The sequence below is a fragment of the Ammospiza nelsoni genome, chromosome 4 (assembly GCF_027579445.1).
Source record: "Ammospiza nelsoni isolate bAmmNel1 chromosome 4, bAmmNel1.pri, whole genome shotgun sequence".
NCBI classification, from domain to species: domain Eukaryota; kingdom Metazoa; phylum Chordata; class Aves; order Passeriformes; family Passerellidae; genus Ammospiza; species Ammospiza nelsoni.
The window spans coordinates 75759821-75786250 of NC_080636.1; the positions used below are offsets into that span (position 1 = coordinate 75759821).

General features: G+C 51.0%; 1 long non-coding RNA gene across 1 annotated transcript; it reads right to left on the minus strand.

The window, feature by feature from the left end:
- Positions 1-2904: 2904 nt before the first annotated feature.
- LOC132072654 (uncharacterized) lies at positions 2905-22110 on the minus strand. Its single transcript, XR_009418363.1, has 2 exons — positions 21882-22110; positions 2905-3503 (listed from the first exon to the last, which is right to left on the minus strand). It is a non-coding gene; the product is annotated as an uncharacterized LOC132072654 (long non-coding RNA).
- Between the last annotated feature and the right edge of the window lie 4320 nt (positions 22111-26430).

Below are 26430 nucleotides of genomic sequence, written 5' to 3' on the forward strand. Positions count from 1 at the left end.
TCTTTTCAGTCTACGAAGAGAAACAAGGATGCATACTGCATACCCTCTGGTCTGCCATGTTTCATTCAGATGAAGCTTCTGTATGAAAAGCTTACATGAGATTTTGCATTATGCTTGAAGTAGGTGCACGCCATGCTCCACAGCTGAAGGGGCGATCATGGAGATGCAGGCAGTGACAACGAATCAATCACGTCTGAACAAAATCCAGTCCAACCAAACAGAACCAAAAGAAGTCCAAACTTGTTGTATCTGACATTTTGATGTTTGATTGCTGTGGCCAGAGCTAGTGTCACCTCCGGCAGACTCCTGGCCCATGTCTTCCCCATAGGAAGTGCTGCTGGTTGCAAGCTAGCGCTCAGGACACGTGATGCCTCGGTGTCCCCCAAGGCCAGCCTGTGCCTCATTAGGAGATGAAGTCCAGAAGCCTAGCACTCATGTTAAATACAAGGTTGTGCTCTGATATCTGACACGGGCAGAGCAATGAAACCTCTCCTAGGGGCCTCAGGGCTGCAGACCCTGTGCGTGCTGGTGGCCCCGGGGCAGAGGTGGCTGTGCCATGCGCTGTGACTGTGCCATGCACTGTGGCTGTGCCATGTGCTGTGGCTGTGCCAGGCGCGGTGGCTGTGCCATTCACTGTGGCTGTGCCATGGGCTGTGGCTGTGCCATTCACTGTGGCTGTGCCATGGGCTGTGGCTGTGCCATTCACTGTGGCTGTGCCATGCGCTGTGACTGTGCCATGCACTGTGACTGTGCCAGGCGCGGTGGCTGTGCCATGGGCTGTGGCTGTGCCATTCACTGTGGCTGTGCCATTCACTGTGGCTGTGCCATGGCTGTGGCTGTGCCATGGCTGTGGCTGTGCCATGGGCTGTGGCTGTGCCATGCACTGTGGTTTGCCATGCACTGTGGCTGTGCCATTCACTGTGGCTGTGCCATTCACTGTGGCTGTGCCATGTGCTGTGGCTGTGCCAGGCGCGGTGGCTGTGCCATGCACTGTGGCTATGCCATGCACTGTGGCTGTGCCATGCACTGTTTGCCATGCACTGTGGCTGTGCCATGGCTGTGGCTGTGCCATGCGCTGTGGCTGTGCCATGCACTGTGGCTGTGCCATGTGCTGTGGTTTGCCATGCACTGTGGCTATGCCATGTGCTGTGGCTGTGCCATGGGCTGTGGCTGTGCCATGTGCTGTGGCTGTGCCATGCACTGTGGCTGTGCCATGGCTGTGGCTGTGCCATGCACTGTGGCTGTGCCATGGCTGTGGCTGTGCCATTCACTGTGGCTATGCCATGCACTGTGGTTTGCCATGCACTGTGGCTGTGCCATGCGTGGTGGCTGCGCCATGCGCTGTGGCTGTGCCATGCACTGTGGTTTGCCATGCACTGTGGCTGTGCCATGGCTGTGGCTGTGCCATGCACTGTGGCTGTGCCATGCACTGTGGTTTGCCATGCACTGTGGCTGTGCCATGGGCTGTGGCTGTGCCATGCACTGTGGTTTGCCATGCACTGTGGCTGTGCCATGTGCTGTGGCTGTGCCATTCACTGTGGCTGTGCCATGTTCTGTGGCTGTGCCATGGCTGTGGCTGTGCCATTCACTGTGGCTGTGCCATGGGCTGTGGCTGTGCCATGCACTGTGGTTTGCCATGCACTGTGGCTATGCCATGTGCTGTGGCTGTGCCATGTTCTGTGGCTCTCCCACCTCCTCCAGCCCCTGCTGGAAAAGGAGCTGGCTCAGCCCACGTGAGCCCCTGTGAGCAGAGGGCACTCAGCAGTGGCACAGGGGCCTCTCCAAATCCAGCCCCAAAGCAAGAAGCTGGGGTGGAGAACCGGCTGCTTCCCACTGTCCCCCTGGCTGAGTCCCCAAGGAGTCTTCTCCTCATTCCTCAAGTAAGGAAGGGCAATGAAGGTGCTGTTGCATCCCACACCAAACCTTTTTATTGCGGTAGGGCTTTTCCACATCAGGAGCTGCACACCCAGACTCCTGGGAGTGGGTTATCTAAGCATGCAAAGCCTCCAAAAAGATCAGTGCCAACAACTTCTGCAGAATTCAAACACATATCATTACAATCATGAGAGTATTTCTCAATATGTTTTTTTAACTGTTGGTACAGAAAACATAAAATATTTTTGTCTATGTGATCTTAAAATGTTACACTTAAAAGAGCTATGTTTTCAGAAAAAATAACTGCCTCGTCCCTCCAGGAAAATAATGACTAATCACAGCTGGTAGGGAAAAAACCCACCAACCCAGTTCTGTGCAAAACTACTAACCCAAGACTCATGGAGCAGATATAAAACTGCATCCAGTTGAAGGGATTTTTCCCAAGATTTACCACAGAGATTATGTAGTAAAGGTAGGTGAACTTTTTAAAGAAATTATCAACATTTTTTCACATTAAAAATCAACATATTATGCAACATCTCATTCCCTTGAAGTTTAAATAAGAACTTGGAGTTTTCCCCACTCAAAAGAAGCCATCCTGCTTCTATGGTTGAACAGATCTGTTGCACCAATTTACCATGGACATCCACTTGATTTGGTTGAAATAACACTTATAAAGTAATAAATGTTTAGTTTAAGAGAATGCTTAATGAACAAAGTTTATTACTTTCTGGAAAATCATTGAAATTGAAAGCCACATATATTTACATAAAGTGTGTGGCGTCTGAAAGAAATCCAAAGAATTTTGTTATTAATTTCCTGTGTTGTTTACATGTGTTAGAGCTATGTTTATTCCAGAAGAATCACTCACCAGGAGTGATAGAAATCAAAGTGCAAACTGGTTTATTTTTCTCAATAACTTATTAAGAACAGCAGCAGTTTCTCGCGTTAGATAGATGATATGCAACAGACACAGATATTTTTCATCAAATATATACACAATAAATGAGAAAATGAAGCAAAGAAATGTGCAGTCAAGTGAGTTTTTTATTAAACTAAATAAAATAAAAAAATTAAATACCATTTTTGCAGTCTTGAATTTTTTCTATTAATACTAAAAAGTATTGCATAAGTCACAACACAATTTACAGTGCAATATTTAGTGTATGTTTCAATAACCAAATTCTTACACAATGAAGCACTAATCAAGACAATAGACACATCAAGTGTTTCATTATGCTTTCTTAAGAACATATGAATTAAAAATCAGTATAAAATAGACAACAAATCAAATACTGTAGAATTTATAAAGCCGTCTTTTAAAGCTGGAAAGAGACGTGTATTTTTATGACAAGTTACGATATGTTAAGATAATTTCTCATTTTTCTTATTTGGCATGAAAATTTATCCTGCTTATTTCTAAACCTCAGACCATCTCCCCTTAATTTTGGCTTGACTGCAGAGAGCAGCTGGCTTTTTAAAACCAGCTATGAAGGAAGTCATTCGTGTCCTTTCCTTAGCTCCCAGTCCTAACTCCTCAGTCCTTAAGCCTTCAGAATCTTCCTCAAGGGCAGTTTTGCTATACATTAAATGCAACAGTGCAGGACTGGTCTGATCCACTTGTGGGCCTGGAACAAAAAAAAAAAAAAAAGAAAGATAATAAGGATTATGTGGCTTTTCCAAGAGTGCATATTGTAAGCCTTAGAACCAGCACTTTCTTGTTTTAGTAAAGGCAGGTATGGCCGGGGTTGAATCCTTGAAGAATGAGTCTTCTAACACCAGATAAATAGGTTATATTTGTGTTTTATTGTGCAAAATAAATGTGGAATCCTTCTTTTCTTCATCATCTGCCAAATGTTTCTGCATTTGGAGTTGGTCCTGCAACAGTCCCTCAGCTGCCAAGGGGCTGGCCAGCGCAAGGGGGGATGATGCACCCACCCTCCCGGGAGGGCCTGCAAGCAGGGAGCTGTGCTGCCAGTGAGAAATAAGGGTTTCAGTCCTGCCTGGGCTGCGCAAGGCAGAGCAAGGCTCCCAGCAGAGGCACAGGGCTGCAGATCCCCGGGGCTGGTGTGCCTCCGCGGAGCAGCGTCTGCGCACAGGGAGCAGACTCGCAGCTCCCAGCCCCGCTGCCCTGCAATCCCCGCTCTGCTGTGGGAGGTTCGACACTCCCTTAATGAGGACTGTGCGTGTGCATACATATGGATGTGTGTATATCTGTCTGCACATACACACAATATAAATTAACTAAACGTGTTACTAGGATACATCAGGAAAACCGCATCCAAACAAAGAGTCCAATATGGAAAAAGCTATTAAAAGATCCCAGCATTTTAGCTTGTTGTGTATAGGAATAAATACAATTACAGGATACCACTTTTGCATTTTGTTCCTTTCTCAATGGCATTTACAAGAGGTGTTGCCTTCTGGGGTTAGAGGAAAGATTGCAAATGAACAAAAGCAATTCTGATCTTTGCAAATAACCTGATGCTTGTAATTTAATTGCCCACCTCAAGAAAACCTGATTATGAACTCTATGGTTAAAATTAAGAGTATCAGCCCTTTCTTAAATGTCCAAGATGCCTCAACAAGACCCTGAGCTCTGCTCATAAAGCTTTTAAAAGAAATGCGGGAAAGAAAAACTTTTGTGCTCAAGATCAGGATACCCTCACACAAAATCAGTACTGAAAGATAAGATAAATACAATGTTTATAATCTCCTTTTCATCACAATTTTCATTTAGACTGACTAGTTAGCCTAAGTAATTTTACTCTTTCATCTTAAATACAAAGACCCTGATGCCTCCTGTACTACTTCACCCAAAATCTGCACTCTGCACATAAAGCTGTAAAGACAGCAAAACAGCCAAGGAACCAGAACTGTGCAAGGCAGGTTTCTATAGGAAAAAAGATCTGGGCAGTTAAAATAATTTTAAAAACAGAAAACTGTGTTGCAAATGTAGACTCATAGCAGTAAGTGACACAGGTCTGTGACTTCCCTGGGCACCTGGCCCTGCTCCTGTGCCTCAGATGACATGCTGCTGTAAGAGCTGCCACATCCACTGTATTCAGGCTGGTAACGTGCAATCTTTCTGGGCTACACCAAACGTGCTGTCCCCAGACACTCTGGAGTGTTAGGGCACGTAATTAAGTGCTAATTTAAATGGCACTAGTCATGTAACTAAAAGTCTATGATTTTTTTTTTTTCTAGTCATGATTTTCCACACTGGAATTCCTCTTGGAACTGACTTTGAAGTCGTTAACAAGCCTCCCATTGGGTTTAGTGCAAACAGAATCAGCCCTAGCTGGAGTTTTTAGTGGAGCAGAGAAAAACATTTTTCCTGTTAAAAGATTTTCTTATTAGTACAAACACATAAAAGACTTCTCAAAGTTATAGTGTTAAATATTTTAATGTCTTGCCAAACCTCATCAATTCTCATTGTTTAGCAAAAATGGCACTGACATTCTGAGTTGCTAGCTATGGCATTTTCTGCATATTAAGATCAATAATATGCTTCACAAGGAATAAAGGGTTGTCTAATGAAAAAAGTCTTTTAACAGTCAGGACAATTCCAACTGCTATGAATGATTATAAATTATGTGGTTATTTTTATGGGGGTGGGGTAGGGGGTGATTAAGGCTTTGGGCATATGAACCATACTTCCCCCACTTTCTTTCCTTACCAGAAACTGCACTTCCCAAAACCTCCCCTTATTATCAGCTATGTGAATTCTAGTTGTGATTGCCAGTGTCAGACACTAAGTTTTAAGTTTTAGCATCAACCCTGGGTTCTTAAAATATTTATTGGAGTAAACATCTTTGACAGGATCTAGTGACAGAAGGAAGGATTTGGTTCAGAAGAAAGTTTTAGTTTCAATTTTATTGCTTCAAAGATTTGGTTCAAATGTCTCAAAAGTTGTGCTTTTCAGACCTTATGCTCTACTGCCTATTCAAGCAGCCTCAGCAGATATCAGGTGCATGGCTTTGGGGCTTTGGGTTCCTTCATCCAGAGCACATTCAAAGGCCCCCTCACCTGTGCTGAGTTTGCCCTGGCTCCACAAAGACTGTACATGAGGCCAGATTAAACTACAAGGAATGTTTTTCTCAAATGTTAAGGGCAACATGAGCTCTGAAGAAGCAACCTAGGGAGGATGAGGAGCCACAGTGAGCACACAGCAGCATCTATGGGTGGCAGAGGAGGTGGCTGCACAGAGCCTGCAGGATTTGTCCCCAAGGACAGGTATCTGATGTGTGTGCACCCCCTGGGCACTCCAGCTCATGCCAACGATGCCTCCTTAGGTGGCATCCTGCTCTGGTGCTTTTGAGGACGCACTTCCAGCCACGTGGGCACAGTTACACACTGTCCTTACCCAGAACCGAAAAGTCCATCACGACTTCATGCAACCCAAAGAAAGCAGTCCAGTTTGGACCTTTGCCAAAGCATTGACTGATTCAGACTGACATATCAGAGGCTTAAAAATCTCCCTTCTTTTTTCCCTTGAGAACAAAATCTTCCATCACTTTCCTGCAAACATCTCAGCATTGTCCAGGTCTGTCAGGAATGTCTGCCCAGCTCAATGGCTTTTAGTCTTTTCTTTCATTGGGGTGGTGGAAAATAAATCTGTCTAGTCAGAAACTGAAAAATACTTTTTTTAAACTACAGATATGAGGCTCTGGGGACCTTATTCAACTCCTTAGGAGGGTCAGACTTCTACTGCTCACTCTCTGTAACAGTATGCTGATGTTTGGCCAGAAGCTGCTCTGGTGCAGCCACAGGAGAAGGGAAGAGGGACTGAATCATCAATCATGATATGGAGATTAGTGCAGTGCCAAGAGAAAGAAGACTGTTTCTCATCCCTATCCTTTAGATGCCTGATATTTTGTAAGCTACACAGCATGATTATGGGAAATGTGTCTGTGAACCCCCCAGAGCGGAGAGATGAAGATGGACACTGCTGGCTCCTGCAATACCTGCATGACTAACAGCCTGCTCTGAGAAGTGGGGCTGCTGGTGCCACCCTGTTTGTGTGAGCATGGATTACACTGTGCTGCCCTCCCAGGCTCCTCCAGGGAGGAGGCACACCTTGCCTGTGAATCCTGATGGGATTAGGTGCAAGATATACACTTAGCCCTGTCAAGACCAAAAGGCTTCAGCACATGTGTGGAGCAGAACTTCAGGAATCTTAGTGGCTTCCCTGGTGCTGAGGGAGTTACTTGGTAAAGACATGATGATATGAAAAAGATAGTCTAAATTTAAACACCAGATTTCCACCCAATCCCCAGTGTTGCTCTGTTTGAGAGCTGGGCTCGTGTCCCAGTTAAGTAATAGGAGCTTCCTAGGTGTAGACGGTATGAAGGATTGCAGTGACTCTTTCTGAATGCTGTGTCTTGGAATCTCTGCAAAAACTTAGCTTTACTCTAGATTTGTTATGGCAAGGAGAGATGAGCACACATAGGTACTCATGCTACACATATGTAGCATTTATTGTAGTGCTCAGACTGCAGTATGTTGATTTATGCACACTAACAGGCAGCTCTTTTTTTGTAACTTCTCAATATAACACAGTGTGAATGAATGCAAAATTTTAGAAAATAAGTAGAAACAAATAGTCATTAAAATGTGTTACAAATCCCCAGTTTCCTCCTAAATCAGAACTTTGTTTAAATTGTTACCTAAAATATTTATAAGATCTTTTTGAATCCTCATGCAGAGCCAAATGGTCTTAATTCCATTTACCATCTCCTATCTGCTCTCCAAAAGTCCAGATCCATAAAATCCTTCTCCATTTCCCATTACAACCAATGTGAGATGGCTCCATGTCCATGATTCCAGACCCTGGCAGATCACAGGACATGCCACATGCAGTCATTAAGCAGGGGCAAAGGAGCATCCATCAGCTTTTTGGACTTGAGGTAGAGATATTTGCTGTGTTTGGCTGAACTAGATGCTGACTGGAGGAGTGTAGATGCAAAGAAAGTCAGATATTGATTGCAAGGGATGAGTTTGGAAGTGGACTTTGAGCTGACACCTAATTTGTACAAGAAAATAGCAGGAGATGAGTTAAATCTGCAGAGGCCCAGAAAGATAATTAAAACCACCCCTGAATGACAATGGCTACTAATTTGCTGCAAGTCACTGTATCCTCATGGAGGAAAAAAGGGAAACTGGCAGCTCCCCGGGCCGCTTTGAGAAGCTGTATGTATGCTGTTGGTATTCACAGCTCATCTCTGCAGGTCCCTGCTGCTCCTTTGTGGCGCCGTGAGGGTGCTGGGGAGCCAGGTCTGATAGGGCAGGAAAACGCCAGGAAACACGTTTTGACAGGAAAGTCCTGCGAGCTCCCATGTGCGCTGCACATTGTCTGTGCTGTGCCTTTGATGTCGGGCCTGGCTCGTGGGAAGGCGTGAGGCCAGACCCTCATTCGGGCCGGGAGTGCCAGCCCCGCACAGCCACCGCACTGACAGACGGCCCAGGTGAGGATCCAACCTGCTGCCAGCACACAAGGCAGCCTTTTACGGTTTTTCCTTCCTTTTTCTTACCCTTTTTATCCCTCTTCTTTTTTTCTCTTTTATTTTTATTTCACTTTTAATTTTTTTCTTTCTTTCAGCATTTTTCTATTTTTATTTTTATTTTTCCCTTCTTGTATTTTTCTTTTTTCTTCTGTTTTTCTTTTTTCTTTTTTTTTTTTTTTTTTTTTTTTTTTTTTTTTGTGGGGGTGTTTCTCTTTTGTGGTTTTTTTTTTTTTTGTTTGTGGTTTTGGTTTTTTTTTTTGGTTTTTTTTTCCTTTCACTAATGACTAGGAGTTTGCTGTGTTTCTCGCTGCTAGTGCGGTTCTTTCCTCCCGAATGAAGCACAGTCTCTAATTGCTGTCTTCCCAGTAGGCGCAGGCCAGAGCGTGCCCCGGGCGCTGCCCCGCAGAGGGATCGTGCCCGGCGGGAATCCGGCCTGGCTGCTCGTACCTGGCCTGGAAAGCACTCCCCACCTTTCCGCAATCCCCACCTTCCTGCGGAGAGGAAGCGCTGCTCAACAGCTCTGAGCTTCCCTGCCTGCCTGCAGGGCTCGGCAGCTCCCTCTGCCTTGCTCTGCGTCCGCGCTCGGCTCTCCGTGCGAGGCACCGACGGCAAAATACTAATAATCAAAGCCATGGGAGTTCCTCTCCTCTCCTCTCCTCTCCTCTCCTCTCCTCTCCTCTCCTCTCCTCTCCTCTCCTCTCCTCTCCTCTCCTCTCCTCTCCTCTCCTCTCCTCTCCTCTCCTCTCCTCTCCTCTCCTCTCCTCTCCTCTCCTCTCCTCTCCTCTCCTCTCCTCTCCTCTCCTCTCCTCTCCTCTCCTCTCCTCTCCTCTCCTCTCATTATTTTTGTCATTTCTTTTAACTAAGAATCAGGTCTGAAATCATTGTTTTGTTGTGTTACACGGTGACTTCATACAAGATTATTAAAGGAGGGGAGGATTTATCCATAATTTTTGTACGCCACAACGTATAGTTATAGGAGAAAAGGAAAAAATCGGCAATTCCCTATTATTTTATAACGAGGTTTTTGAAAGCTCTGAACTGTGCCACGCGAATTTTGGAAACGAATTTAAGGCGCTTGAGTAAGTTTTGCAAAAAGAACACGAAGGAAAACCAGCCTCGCGTCTCCGCAGTGCACCCAGGAGAGATCTCATCCTGTTTGCCTACTGTCAGCTGGGAGCTCTCTCCTTCGAACAATTTTTATTTTTTCTTGAGGCCTGAAGGGGGGTGTTTGGTGTCTGCCCGCAACTCCAGGCACCCCTTGCACCCTCTGATAAATGGGATAGCTTTCTGCCGGGAAGCGCCGGAGGTGACACCGTGCTGGCCCTCAGACAAGGCATCCGTGTCTCGCTGCCCCACCTCGCCCGAGCAGAGACAGCGCCAGGGAAATCCTGGCCCTTTCCCACGGGATCAGGGGCAGGGGGCGAGCCACAGCTCACACCTGGGAGGGGGAGCTGGGCAGACCCCTCCGCGAGATCCACATCCAAAGGACACTCTTATCCCACCCCATCCAAAGGACTCTTATCACACCCCATCCAAAGGACTCTTATCACACCCCATCACACCGCAGCGCACGTCCCATCCTGCCCTATCAGCAAACCGGAACATTTCAGTAAAGCTCCCACCTGCATTTATGCATGCATGTTGATATGTGGTTACATATATATCGCATATTTGTGTATGATTTTATATTTGTAATATGTAAAATGTGTATTTAAATAGTCCTCACTCTGTGCTGCTTGTAGATCTGCAAGCTTATGAAACAAATGAAGGAAAATTACGGGACTAACTCACTATTCTTTAAAAAGGTAACTGGAACAATCTAATATATAATAATTGATCATTCATTAATGGTACGTGTGCGTGTAGGCACGGGCGGGGAGGAGCCGCTCCGCCCAGGGAAGCCCCTGGGGCAGGGGTGGGAAGCGGGGTGTGTGTGATCCCCTCGCTGCTGCCCGGGTGGCTGCGATATTCGGCTTCAAGCACGAGCTCGGCTCCTTCCCGCCCTGCCTGCGCCCCTGCAGTGACGGCGGCAGCCCCCTGCCCTCCCGGCTCCCGGCAAGGGGAGCAGGAAAGCTGTGGGGGGCACAGGGAATTCTGCATCCCGCCGATGCCGCCTGCCCCGCACAGGGCAGCCAGCGGGGACAGCTCCCCGCCGGTCACAGGGGCTGGCCCCGGTGACAGTGTGCGGTGTCCGCCGCTGCCGTGCTCGTCTCCCCGTGCTCTCAACCTGGTCTGAAAAGAGCATCCCTTCCCTGGATGTCCGCCCAGCTCTCGGCTTGGGACCCCATGTGCCATTGGAATAAATGGTAGCACCGAGATTAAACGCCCTCATCCTCGGGGTGGGCACGGTTCACACCTATCCCTGTCTCCGGCCAGCAGCTGGCCGCCAGGAGAGACCCTTGGAGGTCACACCTGGGCGGCGAGGGTGTCTGCATGGCTTGTGTGGCACCCCCCAAAGCAGGTCCTCCGATGCGACAGGACTTAGACGCCCGAGGGCCGTGAGGGAGGAGGTGGCTCTGTACCACACGGACATCCGCCCTGCCGAGATGGCCAGGAGTGTTTGGATCGGGCTGGGTGGACACGGGGAGGGAGGCACCGAGAGCAGGAACCAGCGGGCGATGGGGGAAAGCCAGGAGAGGCGGGAGAGCCGCCACTTTGCAAGCACAGCCCTACAGATGTAACCCGGGTGAGGTTCCTCCGGCCCCAGGAACGCGGGGAGAGGCTGCAGCCGGCCCGGACCTGCCTGGAGGGTTGGGCGTGTCCCGGGCAGGGACAGGGCCGGGGAAATCGCGTCCCTCGCCTGGGAATCAGCGTGTGCCTCGGGCGCTGCCCTGGCACCGCACCCGCAGTTTCTCCCCTTGCGGAACACTCCGCAGCCAGCCCGCAGGGCGTTTTCCGACGGTGAGGGAAAAAGCCTAATCAGGGCTGCGGGGTGTCCCGCCAAGTGCGCATTACCCATGGATTTCCCTTTCCCGCCACAAGAATTTAACGGGTTTTGAACAGAGAGCAAAGGCGAAGCTGAGGGATGCTGCTAAGCTTACAAGGCTGAGTGCTCGCCAGGGGCTGGGGATGAAACAGCTAAAGGTACATCCCGCTCACCTGGTGCCCACGGACCTGCTGTCCCAACCTTCCCAGCGCTATTGCAAATTAAAGGCTGATTATGAGCTGAGGGATGCAAGAAGAGGCACATCACGGTGCCTGGAGGCTGGAGGGGAGCACGGCAACTCTGCACCCCAGATGCAGAGAGAGATGCTCTCACTTTACCCCGGGCCCAAGTCCTTTGTTTTGTGAAGACAGACACGCCGGACAAATCCCTTCAGGCTCCGAATGACAGCCTACATGTCCCACTGCTTGGAAGGCCGGACACAGCTGGCCTGACCGCTGAACATTGCAGAGTTAGGTTTGCTGGGTGAATTTTGTGCTTCTCGGAGACCAGCGTTCTTGCTGCGGGCTCGGGACACCCCCGCCGAGCGGCTTTCCTAGGGACGGTGTTTGCACGTTTGGAAAGGAGTGGCAAGAAATCTCACCCGGCATTTTCCAGCCATTACTTCAGCAGGAAAATAGGACGGGAAATGCTCCCCCGATCGGCTCTTTCCTGCGGTGAGCGCTCGGTTATCGCATGGTCCCTGTGAGCTCGAGGAAAAAGCGGCCCTGTCCCTGCCTTGGCTTTGGGGGTGACTGGGGGCGCTGGACGAGGTCAGCGACCGCCGGAGCGGAGCGGGAGGGAGCGGCTGCTGCCTCGGGGGCACCCCCTGCCCACTGGGAAGGGCGGCGGCTGAAAGGTGCGAGGCTAAACCAAACCCTAAAAACAGCCCCCATTAAAAAAAAAAAATAAAATCCGTCAGCTACAGGTAAGATCCATTCTGTTTTGACGCACACAGCCTCCCTCCCTTCCCCCCCAGCAGCCCCGTGTGGCTTTCCTGCCGCCCGGAGCTGCTGGTTGCAGAGTCCAGGCCGCATAGCTGACCCCAGCCAGCTCTCCACGCCGAGACTGGCATCTGAAATATTACCCGGGGAGCATCCGGCAGCATCGCCCCTCTCTTCCCCAAAAGGGATCCGGGAAATCCCTCCCCTCCCTGCCCGCCGAAGCCCTTTCACAGAAACTCAGCGCGATGTGTTAGCCTAAGTACGAAGCATCCGAGGAATTTCCAGCGGGGAAAGGGCCCTTTCGGCTGGCTGGGGGCGCTCCCCGCCCTGCGGCCCGTCCTGCCCGGGGCTGGGGGCCGCCAGGAGCAGCCCCGGCCGGGCCGTACCTTCAGGCATGGAAGCGTTTAGCGGTTTCGGCGGTATTAACCCCTAACAGGGTGTGAAAAGTATTGGGGATTGAGAAAGCTGTGGGAAAGTGGATTCTTTCCAAGTCAGGCGGGCTGGAGCTTTCCTCTGCTCTACTGGCGGACACCTTGCGCTGCTCCTGCCGCAGGGCCCCCGAGGAGCAGCCCCTTCCCGGGGCTGGAGCCAGACAGCCCGGCAGGTGCGATGCCCCTCGCAGCTTCACCGTGAGCTTTTACGGGTGGAAAACACGGCATCGCGTTGGCCACCAGCCTGCCCACCCCTGTCACCCTGCCAGCGCCATGGGCGCGGGAGATGCCGCTCGGCGGCAGCTCCTCAGAAGGGGCCCTGGCCGCGCCAGGCAAGGTCTTCCCGTCTTTTGCTGCGGGAGCAGAGGCTGGGCCTTGCTCTGCTCCAGCCCCGCGGCCCCAGCCCCGGCGTTCTTTCATCCCAGCCCAGCGCCGCAAGCGGCTCAGCGGCCAAGGCACCGCCGGGATCGCAGGGACGCCCGCACAAAAGGACTCTTACCCCAACAACTTATTTATACTGTTTTTTAACCCCTTTTTAAATGTTTCACCAGTACGTCCGGGTTATTTTAAAGCGTGACGGGACTGGAAAATAACCACGGTACAAATATTCCAGACCTGTTCAAACTGAATCAGCCGCTAGCACTTGTTCTAATTAAAGCGGATATTCACACCACCAGCCCGGCCTCCCGAAGGAGCATTACGATGTGTAACCTGTGTCCGTGTTCAAATTCTACCTTCTCGCGGGGGCGGGAGATAGGGAGAAAAACACTGAAGTTTGAAAAAAAATCTTAAACCTCGGGTCCAAAAAAATAAGAATAATAAAGATGATGATAATAATGAAAATGATTATTCTAACTATATTGATGATGAAATAATAATAATAATAATAATAATAATAATAATAATAATAATAATAATAATAATAATAATAATAATAATAATAATGGTTGGTTGGTTTCTCCTCGCCATAGAAGACAGCGGATGGCCAAGAGTTAGCTCCTGCTAACCTGCGCTCGCCCTGACCATGCTGCCCCGGGGAGAGAAGGCAGCTGCAGGCTCCGGCGATGCCGGCCTGCCTCTGTCGCTGCCCTGCCCTCCTGCTCGCCCAGGGCGGGTCCCGGCGGTGGTACCGAGAGCGGGGCGGTGAAAGCCCTCCCCGGGAGGGAGCGGTGCGGGGCGAGCCGCTGGAGGGGAACCGTGCCTCGCATCGCTTACCTGGCATAGGCAAAAGACACAGCGAGAAAAACCCTTCTCTGGGAAAAAAAATAAGTACAAATCTTCCTCAAGCACTCCCGGGTGATGCTCTTGGCCAGCGGAGGGGAAAGGCACCGGCCACGGCTGCTCCGCCGAGCAGGGCGGGAGCGGCCGCAGCGTCTGGCTCGCTCAGCGGTTCCGAGAAACGCCGAGATAAAATGACAGGCTCTTTCTGTGGAGAAATCAATTTCTAAGCATCAGAGAGGGGTTTTAAACAAATAAACTAAAAAAAAAAAAAAAAAAAAAAAAAAAGCCCCCCTCCGACCTGTGGTTGAGAGACAGTTAAAAATAATTGCCCCTGTTAAGAGACAGGAGACCAGGTTACAGGGAAAACTACCTTCTTTCAAAGCCCGCTAATGGCCATACGATTCATTAGGTTACTTAATCCTAATAACCTTGCTAGCATCAGTCCCGGTGACCCAGCCCATTAAGCACCACCAGCGAAACCCTATAAAACAGGCAAGGGGAATGTCCAACATCTGAGCACATTTATTAGCATTATGTTTCTGAGATAACATGCCCCCGGCTCCCCTGCACGCTGCTGCGGGCAGGCTGGGGAAGGAGGGAGCTCTGTTTTCGGGAGGGCTGAGCGCAGGAGCAGCGCTCCGTGAGGCGGGTGGCTGGTCCCACCGTCACTGTCACCCACGGGCTCCCGTTCTCTCTGCTTTCCTGCCCCGGCCCCGTCTCTCCAGCCAAACAATAGCTACATTTGTGGCGAGCATTTTTTCCTCCTGATTAAACCCAGGCCAACCAATGGCAGCCAGAACGAAACAAAACGCAGAGAGCAACATTTCGATCATAAACGGGAGTTAACAACTCAAAAAAAGAAAAAAAAAAAAAAAAAAAAAAAGGGTGAGGGTGAGAGACAACGAGTCTCCCGTACACCTAAGCGTGCTGGTGAGTCAATGCCGTATCACCCTCCGTGGAGGAGTCGGCTGAGGGGGAGAGAGGGAAAAAAGAAGTGAGGGAAGCAGCAAGGCCGGCTCTTCCCGTGCCTTCCAGAGCTGCAGACAAACCGGACGCCTCCCCGGCATCTCCCTGCCAGGGTGAGGTCTCTGTAATTTACGACACGCGAGTTGTGACGGCATTTGCCGCTGCTCGGAGCGCGGCTGCTCAGGGCAGGCACATGCGAGCGATTAGAGGAGCGGAGGGCTCTCTCCAGCCGGGGGGGGACTCTCTCCGGCCGGGGGGGGACTCTCCCAGCGCGGTGTCACCCCCTGCCCCCGGCCCTGTCCGGCAGGCAGCTCCGCTCCGCTCCCCTTTGGGTGCTCCCCGCGGCCGGCGTGAAACCCTCCCAGGACCTGCAGAGGAGCAAACCATCTTCAGACTGACGCCCTACAATCCCCCTACCAACACTGTGCATTTTTCCTTTCCATCGCTGAAGAAGAACGCGCCCAGAGGCGGCGTTAGAGGCGCCGGCCGGGGTATCAAGGGCTGCGGGCGGACGGCGGTGCCAGGCTCTCGTCGCTGCCCACCCGGGCAGCAGGGAAGGGGCGGCTGCTGGAGCCGAAGGTGATACGGAGCATTCAGCCTCCACGCAGAGCTGACGTGACCCCTCGCTATTTTCGCAGTAGTTTTAACACACTGGCAGAGACAAAAGCAAGAAAAGCGGCGGGGAGGGCACGGCTGGCCCTGCCGAGCTGCCCATTCCCGGTGCTGCCGAGGGTTTGCCGGTGACGAACCCTGCGGGCTGCCCCTGCAAGCCCTCCTGCCCGGGAGAAGTGACCGCCGCCTTCGCCGGGGTGCGGGGCACGGACGGCTGCTTGCTGGGGCAAGGAGCGCCCTGAGCCCCGTCCCACACCTCCGCAACCGACCTCAGCCGTCCTGCTCTTAAACGCTTGGCCTCTTTTTTAAAATTTGCTTGTTCTTCCTCAAGGGCTATTTTAAGCCATAAAATGTTGGTCCGGTTTGGAACTTGTCATAACAGGAGCCTGCTTTATTTATTGGGTTATTTATTTCTTCTGCCGGCAACAATATCCCGAACACAGACCGGTTGAAAGAAGGAGTTTGCAAAAACAAGGGGGAAGGAAAATAGGGCGTGAGAGAGGGGAGCAGTAAGAGAGAGGAGAGAAGGGAGGGAAGAGAGGGAGAGGGTGGGAGAGCAAGGCAGAGAAAAAGCAAGTGATAAAGAGGGGAATCTAGAAGAAGGAGATAAGCAAAAAGTGGAAAAAAGCAAAAGAAAGTAAGAATGCAATCAAGAAAGAATGAAAGAATGAAGGAGGGAAAGAGAGAGGGAAAGAGAAAAAGAGAGGAGAGAAAGAGAGGAGAGAAAGAGAGAAAGAGGGAAAGAGAGAAAGCGAGAAAGAAAGAGAGAAAGAGAAAGAAAGAGAGAGAAAGAGAGAAAGAGAGAAAGAGAAAGAGAGAAAGAGAGAGAGAAAGAGAGAAAGAGAGAAAGAAGAGAAAGAAAGAAAGAAAGAAAGAAAGAAAGAAAGAAAGAAAGAAAGAAAGAAAGAAAGAAAGAAAGAAAGAAAGAAAGAAAGAAAGAAAGAAAGAAAGAAAGAAAGAAAGAAAGAAAGAAAGAAAGAAAGAAAGAAAGAAAGAAAGAAAGAAAGAAAGAAAGAAAGAAAGAAAGAAAGAAAGAAAGAAAAGAAAGCCCACACACGCCAGCTTTTCAAAATTAAAACAAGAAGGCCTGAAGTATTCATTTTGGTATTAATATTATTTAACATTAAAAACTCGGGGAACTTCAAACAAACTTCTTGCAGGGAAAAGAAAGAGAAAAGATCTATTCTCTGGAAACCATTTGTTCACAGCTCGAACTGTGCCGTTTTGGCTTAGAAACAAAACTCGAGACGCCCAACCCTGTCCCTCCTCCCCCCCCAGCATATATCTTTTCAGCACACATTTTAAAATAAATATCCTTCCGAGTCTTTCCAAAATGCGTCCTTGTTATGAATTGATAGGATAAAACATACGGCAGCTGTGTGCCTGGGAGCTGGGATTTAGCCCTTTAAATGCCAGGACAGCGTCTGGGGGAGAAAGAATTAGGGCGGCTTCGCTGGGTGCCGCCGGAGCTGAGGGGGCTCTGCGGGCACCCCGGGAGCAGCAGCCGCCACTCGGGGCTCTGGGTGCGGATAGCCCCGGCAGGGAGCCCCAAGCAGGCAAAGGGGAAAATGGTGCTTTCTCTGACTCTCCCAGCAAGCTCTTTCAATTTTACCGTGCTTTTCGTCCTACATACTGCAACATACTCAGCATCTAGTTTGCATAGAATGTTAATAAAATAGCGGAAAGGTTGTCAGGGATCTCCTCGGAGGCGTCCTGCTTGGGAAACAGGGGCCGAGCAGGCGCGTTTTTCGTCCCAACACAAAATTAATTCAACCTCGAAGGTATTTTCGTGGACGTTTACTTAATAAAGTTTTCCTGTAGCTATTTTGTCCCAGAAGAGTGCTTATAATTTAAAAAAAAAAAAAAAAAAAAAAAGTCGCAGGAAGGATTTACAGTGTGATCTTCTGTTCTGTTTTGGGGCTTCTTGCAACAGGTGTTAGAGCTCTCCACGGGGAGAAGGAAATATATTTATTTATATACATCAATCTACATATATATGTATACATATGCACACGTGTGTGTAGATCATTAAATAAAATGACCGCTTTTCTTTAAACAAAACAAAACAAAAAAAAAAGCAAAAGAAAAATGTTACCACTTTAAACACCTTCTATGCTCATACATCTTACACTCAAAATACATATATGATCTTATCATGTTTCAACCTTTATTTTCTTGTTGATTTTAATGAGGTGCTGTAGTGGGAAGCATCGCCGCCCATCTTTAATAAGATGTACACTTTTAGTCTTATGTTTGGGTACGTCTTCTTAGGGTTGGACAAGTAAAAAATACCTTTGTTTTCAGAAATAGGAAAGGCACGGGAGTAATGGCATTGCGAATGACGAAAGACTATGGACATATATTACAATTATGGGCCATGACAATTAAAAAAGCATGATGAAGCACATGTTTGAGGTGATCTACCTCTAGAAAATGAGTTACATTTAGTTACTGTCTCTTCTCGCCTCCCTGTGTCCAGCACGATATTACCTCCTCTCCGCCAAGAGCGGGGAGAAAAATTAATTTAAACAAACCCTGAACTCGTTGTCCTTGGGGGAGCGCAATTCTAACAGCTGTTTTACAGAGGAGGAGCCAGTGACCAAACGAACCCTGAGGAGCGAGCCCTTAACCCAAGGTGATGCACAGCTTTTTAATCCATGTCCTCACACATGTTTATGACCACACATCCCTACAGCTATTGCCTAATGCACCAGCAGCGCCTTACTCTGGGAGAGGGAGCGCGTTCGAAATCCTCACAGATCTAGTGATTTGAGGTTGCCGCTTGTTTCGGGGAAGCTGAAAACCCTTGTGTGGGGATATTTTTTCCATTCCTTTAGCACCGCCCGCTCGGCAGCGCAGACGCCGCCGCGCCAGGTACGGGCAGGGCAGAGGCAAGGGGCTCGGAGGCGGGCAGTGCCCGGCGGGCAGCCCCGGGATTCCCGGCCACCGCCTCCTCCCGCCCGCGGATGTGCGTGGCATGTGCCCGGGGGACCCCGGAGGGCCCCGTCCGGCGTTCCCGGCGCAGGGAACGGGCGCGGCCGCCTGCAGGAGCCCGAACTCCAAACCACGGGCTCGTCTCCCCTCCCTTGTACCCCCGGGGCTCGCACCGCAGCCAAGCCAGAGCCGCTTTCCTAAGAGCGAACTGCTTCTGCAGAGCCCTCTAAACGCCAGCCCGGGATCAGTGCACACGAGGATGCCGTACGGAGGGTGCCAAGGCAGCCCCGGCCCGCAGAGTGCGGTGGGTTCACGGGGGGAGAGCCGGGCAATGTTGGAAGCCCTCGCAGCTGGCAGCTCAGCGCAGCGCCCACGGCAGGAGGGGCTCGGGCCCAGACAGCGGGTCCCGGCCCGGGGCTGCTGCCCGAGACCACCGCACAGCCCCAGCCAGGGTGGCAGAGCAGCTCCGGCAACGGAGACAGAGCCTTTTTGTTTTGTTATTGTTGTTATTGTTGTTTTCTTGTTTTGAAATTTCCCCAGAAAGTGCGGAATTCACACGCAGGACACGGCAGCAGGGCAAAGAGAGGGTTCCCTGCCCCTGCGCTGCCCGAGCCCTCCTGCACCTCCCCGAGGATGGGTGTGCTTCGTGCCCCTGTCGCGCATGGAAACTCAGGCCGTCCTGCCAACGACGTGCTGCCTAAATAAAGATAAAACGCGCTATGCATCACAGGCTCTCCCGGCTATTCTCAATGACTTGTCGATTCCTCCCCCCTCCCCATCCATCCCCCTGCCTCCCCGGCACACGTGCAATGATAGAAAATGGTTTTAAACGGCGAAGGGTCACGTAGAGCCATCCTGATCGTTTAGCAAAAATAACAGAGCTATTATAGAGCCCGAGGAAGGAGCCAGGGGCACCCACACGTGCTTCAGCGCTGTGCCTCGACTGAACGCACACACATAGGCAAATGTATGCGTGTGTGTGTATTTATATACACACATATATATATATTTGTGTATATATATATATACAGGGGCACCGTCCCATGTGACGCGCAGGACTCTCTCATTAGGCCGTAAATGCGCGCACGGATGACGGTGAGCGCTCCTGTCGGGATGGGAGGAGGGGACGCAGAAGGGCTGCTTGTGTCTTTGGGATGGAAACGCACATAAAGCCTTTTATGAGAGCTCGGGAGACAGCAGTTGCTCACTAACCTACTTTTCTCTCTCTCTCTCTCTCTTTTTTTTTTTCATCTCTATTGCTGAAAACTGGAAATAATTAAATTCTTTAAAGGTTTACTTTCGAAACCGTCGCTGGAGTAAACTATGATTCAGGTGTAAATAATTACCAAAGTCATGAAAGCAGCAACTGCTACATGTGGTTTATTCATTGCTTGCCTTTTTTTCTTTTTGGTTCTTTTTTCTTAGTCGTTTGATCATTTTCATCCCTAACTGTCTGCCAAATTCACATATTTGTAATTTACTAAACTTTATCGTTCCTACCAGGATAGGGATGTTGTACATTAGTTTCCAGACCCGTCCTGCCCTGCCCCGGTGAAGAAGCCTGGCTGGATGCTCCTCAAGAAGGGATAACGCTATTACCCCGGTTTTAGAACCGAATAAAAGATGCTTCCCCTTTCATAAACGCTACCAGACCCACTCGATTTTAGGCTCCCGAGAAGAAATGAATTATTAAAGGAAAGAAATTGTTTAAACACAATAGCTACTTGGCTAAATGAAAGCAATCCCTGGGGTAAGACTAGCAGGGTTTGGCCAGAGAGCACAATAATATTAAGTATCCGTTAAACGAAAATCTTAGAGAAATAGGACAGACTTGGACGTATAATACACAGCATATAAACAAAAGCCCCAGATTTACTTCATGCCTATTTTCTTCAGCCTGCTCCTACTTTTTTTTTTTTCTTTTGCCTACACTGCAACTTCAACCCATTTGACTCTTCAAAAAAGCCATGGTGGACAAAAGGCAGGAAACCGATTTTTTTTTTTCTTGTCCGTGTCTTATTTTAAAAAGTAAATTTTGCGTAGTAACCCACCACTTGAACATGTTCTGGTGTTGTAAAAGTGTTTTTTATCAGGCTGTAAATTACTGCCACTCTGACAGAGCAGCCGGAAATGTAAATCACACCGTAGAACTGAAGTTATGAAAAAGTTTGTTCCCTTTTCCATGTCCCAGGAAGATCTCGGGGCTGCTGGGTTGGGAAGGGAGAGGAAAGGCTTGTTTACTATTTTCCTTCTTCACCAAAATGTTGGCTCCACGGTGCCTGGGACTTTGATGAGAAAGAATGGACAATGTGCAGAGTCCCTTGCTATGACACCCAGGCCACCGCCACTTGGGAGGTCCTTTGGCCTAATGCAGCCGCAGCTAACTGCTCCCAACAGGAGGCTCTGTGGATCAGGCAGGGTCACAATTATACTGCTGCTAAAGGCAAGAGTTGCCTTAAAAAAAAAAAAAAAAAAAAAAAGACAAAAGGGAAGGGGTGGGGGGGAGGGTGTGTGCGAGCGGTTGAATTAAAGCCTTTCAATTCATTTGGGGAAGGAAGGACCGAGAGAGGGGTTAGTTGGAGCCGTTTCCAGCAGGCACAAACGAAATGATGTTGCTTGCATCCAGAGGGAAATTAGGGGGAATGGGGTCCGGAGCGCTCCTCAAGGGGTTACTCCGACCCCGGGGCTGCCACACCAAAATCGCCCAACGGGAGCAGTGCGCCTTCCCGCGATCCTGAGAAGGGTTTTGGGGGCTCGCTCACGGACAGGAGTTCTCCCTGGTGCCGTACATTGCACGGGCATCGCCTCTCTAAGGCAGGGAGGAGAGAGCCACACAACCACGGTCCACAACGAGCCCTCAAGCACTGACCCATTTGCACGGAAGGGGAGAAGAGCTCCAGCAGACCCTCCAGCCGATTGCCTCTGATTTGGGCACTCGGGTGACATCAATATTTTACGGCAGTGGGAGAACGGGAATATTGCAATTCATTATAAGTCTCGGAGAGACAGAGCTGTTAAAACACGAGCCTCTTGCACTTAAGAGGTGAATAAAAGCGGGAAGGAGGGAAGAGGGGGGGATGTCCCGACCTCCGCCGCTTACCGGGACACCGGCTACCGGCCCCTGTGGACTCGCAGCTGGCCCGTCCTCCTGGCTCCTGGCAAGCCGGCCGGGGGTGCTCCCAGCTCCCGCCGGGCAGCTTCCCCCGCTCCTCCGGCTCTTCCTCCGGTGCCCCGTTCAGAGTCCCCAGAGCCATCCCCACAGCCCGAGTCCCGCCGGGTCCCGGCTGCTGGTGGGACACGGCCAGGGGTCTGCCTTGTCCCCCCATTCCCACCCCATCCCCGCGGCTGGGACATGGGCACACCTCAGCTTCGGGAAACTCCTTTCAGGCAGCCGGATCCGACCGGGGCAGGAGGGACCGGCCCCGGGATGGCCTCGGCCGGCGGCCCCGCTCCCGCCGCCCCCGCTTACCTGCACGGCGGTCCCCGGGCTCGGCGACGGGCTCCCGGAAGGACGGGGCTGAGAGGGGACCCCTCAGCCCCCCGGGCGCACAAGGACCCGGTCATGGCCCCCCGCGCACCCCAGAGAGATCCGGCAGGAGGAAGAGAGAGGGAGGAGAGAGGAAAAGCCTTTTTTGCCCCCTTTCTCTCCCCGTTTGAGCCGAAGTGACCCGCAGTATCTGGAGAAGGTTTTTGAAGACGTTTGGGAGGGAGGGAGAGAGTTTTCTGCTGAGAAACTCAATCTGCCATACAGTAGCGACGGCATCTGGGATCTGTCACTGCTGACAGCACCACAGGGCACAGACATGATCTTCCGCACAACACTGCAACTCCCCAAAATACCCTCCTCGCTCCCAAGGTATCTGCCGGGTTGCATCGCGCTCCTTTGCCAAAAGCGGGAAAGCAGCCTGAGCCCCCGCAAACAAATACACCGAGGGGAAGGCGAGAGAGAGCAACCCTGTCTCCCCCTTCCTCTTCGCCATGCTGAGCGCTCGGCCGCCGAGCCGAGGACGCAAGGCGAGAGACGCTGTCACGCTCGGAGGGCGCAAAGGCCATAAATGCAGGCTCTCGCGACGCCAGATTCCCGGGAATGACTTTAATGAATAATTTCGGAGACAGTTACGGCTTTAGGTAATTACTGCGCGGCTCTATGAAAACCAGATTCGGGAGCGGGGCAGTCAAGGCCGGGCCGTGCGCTCCGGCTCGCCGCTGCCAGAGAGCTGCCGACACCACCTCCTCCCTCCGTCCCCCATGGCCTCCCGAGCCCCCCGGGCCCGGGTCCTGCTGCGGGCAGCGCTGCCAAGGCTGCAGGCTTGTGCGGGGAGCACCCAATTTTTATTTTATTTTTTTAAAATCTCTTCCGCCTCCTGTATTTTCTGGCAGGACATTTCATTGTCTTTTAGGCCAGTTTTAGAAAGCTTCTCTGGGTTTGCACATGTATTTATCTTTTTAAAGGAGTTCATTATAAGCAGCTGTTGCAGCCCATAGCCACATACGGCATGCGAATAGAGACCCCTATAGGAGAGTCGGCCTCTCTATTACCCCCACATGTTCCCTCAACAGACGGGACCGGCGAAACCGCCCTACTGCTCCGCATTAAAATCGAATTGTACATTTTTCTACCGAGTCCTTTGGGCAACGGAGGGGCTTGTTGCTGCTTCCACGGCTAGCAGCGGAAGGGCTCGGGGATGCGGGCCCGCTGATCCCCATTGTTCCGCTCACACACCGCTGCTGTTCCCAGAGGGCCGCTCCGGGGCGGCCGCCCCTCGCCCGGGCAGGATCCGCACGGCCTCTCCCGGCGCGGAGACGGCTCCTGCCTCGGGACAGGGATCTGACTCCCCGGGGAGAGGTGCCGGGACCACAGCCCCAGCCCCGCCGCAGAGCCGCCACCAGTCAGGGGTCTCCCACAGAGGGAGAAAGAGGATTTTGCTGTGGTTTTATTTTTGTTTGTTTGGGGTTTTTTTTTGTTATATTTTTTTGTATGTTTTGGTTTTTTTCCCTTCACTTCAACAGCATTTTAAAAATTCACTTACTCCCGCCCGACTCCCTGGGCCGGCGGCTGTGGTGGGAAGCCGAGCCCACAGCATACCGTTCGCACTGATTCAGAAAGGAAATGTTCCTTTTCCTTTCGAGATTACAGATAGACACAGAGGAGCGTTGCGGTATCTTAGGGGGTTTATTTTATTTTATTCTGCTGGAACAAAGAAATGGAAGTATTTTTAAATTTATTTTTAGGGTCACATGGGGCTTTGTTTTTCTTTTCTCCCTCCTCTTGGCAAGCGTATTTTACCGCGAGAATTTAATCCTTCAGATAAATTGTCTAGCATTATCTTTTTCCTCTGGAGACGAGATCAACTGCTTTCTCATCCACCCCCTCGCCCGTCCTTCCTGCTAGTAGCACTGATTGTGATGTACAGCTGGACAAGTGTCAGCCGTCCAAGACTGCGGACAGCCAGTGGAGGCTTAAGTTGCATTTATTCAGTTGTTTTTTTTTTTAATCTCCTCGGGGGGAAAAAATAGAGTGATACGAAACATTAAAAAAAATCGTAAAATAAAAATTTTGTCAAAATAAGCGCATCGAACATGGTTTTGTGTCCCGCTGAGCCAAGGCTGGCTGTTCAGCGTGACCGTCAGCCAGCCCCCGCTCCCAATTAGAGGCGATTCATTAGGATTTAATAGCAGGTGCAAAGCCATCTCCCTGCCAGCAGCACTGCCCTTGGCTAGGAACAGTCTCGTTTCGCAGCAGCCTCCAGCTCTCCCGGCTCCTCCTAAACCTGAGCACCGCTTGGGATAACGGGGTGTCGGCGCGCCTGCGGCTGCCCGCACGCCAGCGCTGCGCTTTGTTTGGCTAATTTCTCCCTGCCAAAACACAAGGTGGAAATGTGCCGGGCTCGATATTTATTTTGGAAGACAGCGCCGTGAGCGAATGCGCTGGGAGAAATCGGGCTGAGATAAAGCAAGCGCTGGCCCGGGGGCTGGGGAAGCGGGGTGCATGGGGAGCAGGAATGCACGGCTTTTGCTTTCTCGAGCTCCCAAACAGACAAATAAAAAAACAACCTCGGCAGCAAACAAACTCAGAGGAGTCGGAGCCTTCGGGGCTCAGAACCGGGATGCGCCGAGGAGCCTCGGGGCCGGGGTGCCGCGTCCCACCGCACCCGCACCCGCATCCCGCATCCCGCATCCCGCATCCCGCATCCCGCATCCCGCATCCCAGCTGGTGCCGCGGCCCGGCCGGGCTTGGAAAGCGCGGCCGTGATTACACCCAAGCGGAGAGCAGGATGGCTCCGAGCCGTCTGATCTGACGTCAACATGTCTCTCGCTCCTCGCTGCAAGATAGAGGGAGCAGAGCCGGGGGAGGGACGGCTCTAATCATTCCCAGATGTCTCTAATAGCAGATATAAAGACTTATATAGTGTCTGAGAATAAATTTGTAATCAATGCTCTAAAATCGCATCATCAAAGCAATGGTATTTCTAGAGGAAAACGGGGTAGGGGGAGGGAAAACTGAGGAAGAGGGAGACACACACCACGCTGGTTTGGAAGGAGGCAGGCGCAGGGAACCTCAGAAATCCGCCGGCCCCGCGCATCACTCGGCTTTGCTAAAATTTATGTGAATATATAATTCAGATAACAACTCTGCTTTACTCGCCATTGTATGTGACAAGTTGAAACAGCTGAACAGTAATTGGCCAATTAGAAATAGAAAAGATGGGAGCTAGTTTGCAAAGGCATGTATTTCATGGACCGCGGGAAAAAGAAAAATCCCAAATTAAAAATATATAAAACATTGATAAGCCTTTGTTACAGCAGAGGCGATTATGTCTGTAGGCGTGCAAAACGCGTTTCCTTCCCATTGCTACTTGGAGATTTCTTCTGGGGGTATTTGTGAGTCGCTGGGAGAGTACGTGTGGAAAAGGAGGATTAAGGTTAGTTTTCCAAGCGCAAAAGGAGGATATTTTGCTTAGAGGTTTCACTATTAACCTTGTCTCCCCACCTCCCTGCCCACCTTTCAAGTTCATGCTGTCTCCATGGCATCCCCCAGTCCTGTTTATATCCCGCCATGGCCCAGCGCTCGCTCTGGGGGTGTCTGGCTCGGCCGAGAGGCCCCGTTGCACCTCTTTGACAACGATATCAAACGAGAAATAATTATTGCAATAGTCTTTTGAGGCAAAGAAGATCTCCTGGGAATCACGGGGCAGAGGGGAGTGTGTGTGGAAAAAAATTCCCCAGACCACAAAACTAAGCAAAACGAAGGAAAAAAAAGCCTCACCACATTTTTTTCTCTCTTGCTTGCCGGGGTGCAGGCATGGCGTACACATCCGATAGCAACGAGGTCCCGCGTGTTGCAGAGTCCCCCAAAACTCGGTGCTGCCAGCGCCCGATAGGCTCGCTGCCAGCAGCGGGGCGCGGCGCCGGGCCCCTCGCTGCGTCCCCGCTTCCCAAAATCCCGACGAGCTCTAAAATCCAGGCTGCTGTCTGCCTCGGGGCCCCAGGGGACACGCAGCCGCTGGGGGGGTCCCTGCCCCCTGCGAGGGGTGACGGCGCCGCTCCGGGGCCGCAGCCGGGCCCGCACCCCGGGAAGCGAGGGGCCGCTCCCGGGAGGGAAGGGAGAGGGACGGCACCCGGGGGAGCTGGGTCTCTCTTCCTTTCCAAGGGGAGAAAAAAATTAAAATGCTGTGCTCTCTTGAAAGATAGCAGAGGGCCTCGCTCCCTTCGCCGTGAAAAAAGGCTACAAGGCTAAAACACGGATCCGTGAGTCAATCTGAGGGGACAGGGCTTCAGCGACACGGGTGCTCTCCACCCTGCCCTCCCTTCTCTCTTCCTCCCTGCACCCACAGAGAAAAGTTGCAGGGTGGGAAAGGCTGCTATCCCTCCTCTTACGTGCCTTTAACCTCGGTAAAAGCTCCCAAAAATATTTTGGCCCCGAGGAATCACCGGAGAGACGGGCGGGATTCCGGTGCCCCCGGTGCGGGCAGGATGCGGAGCGCAGCTCTCCGCTGTTATCAGGCCCCGGCTCCGCC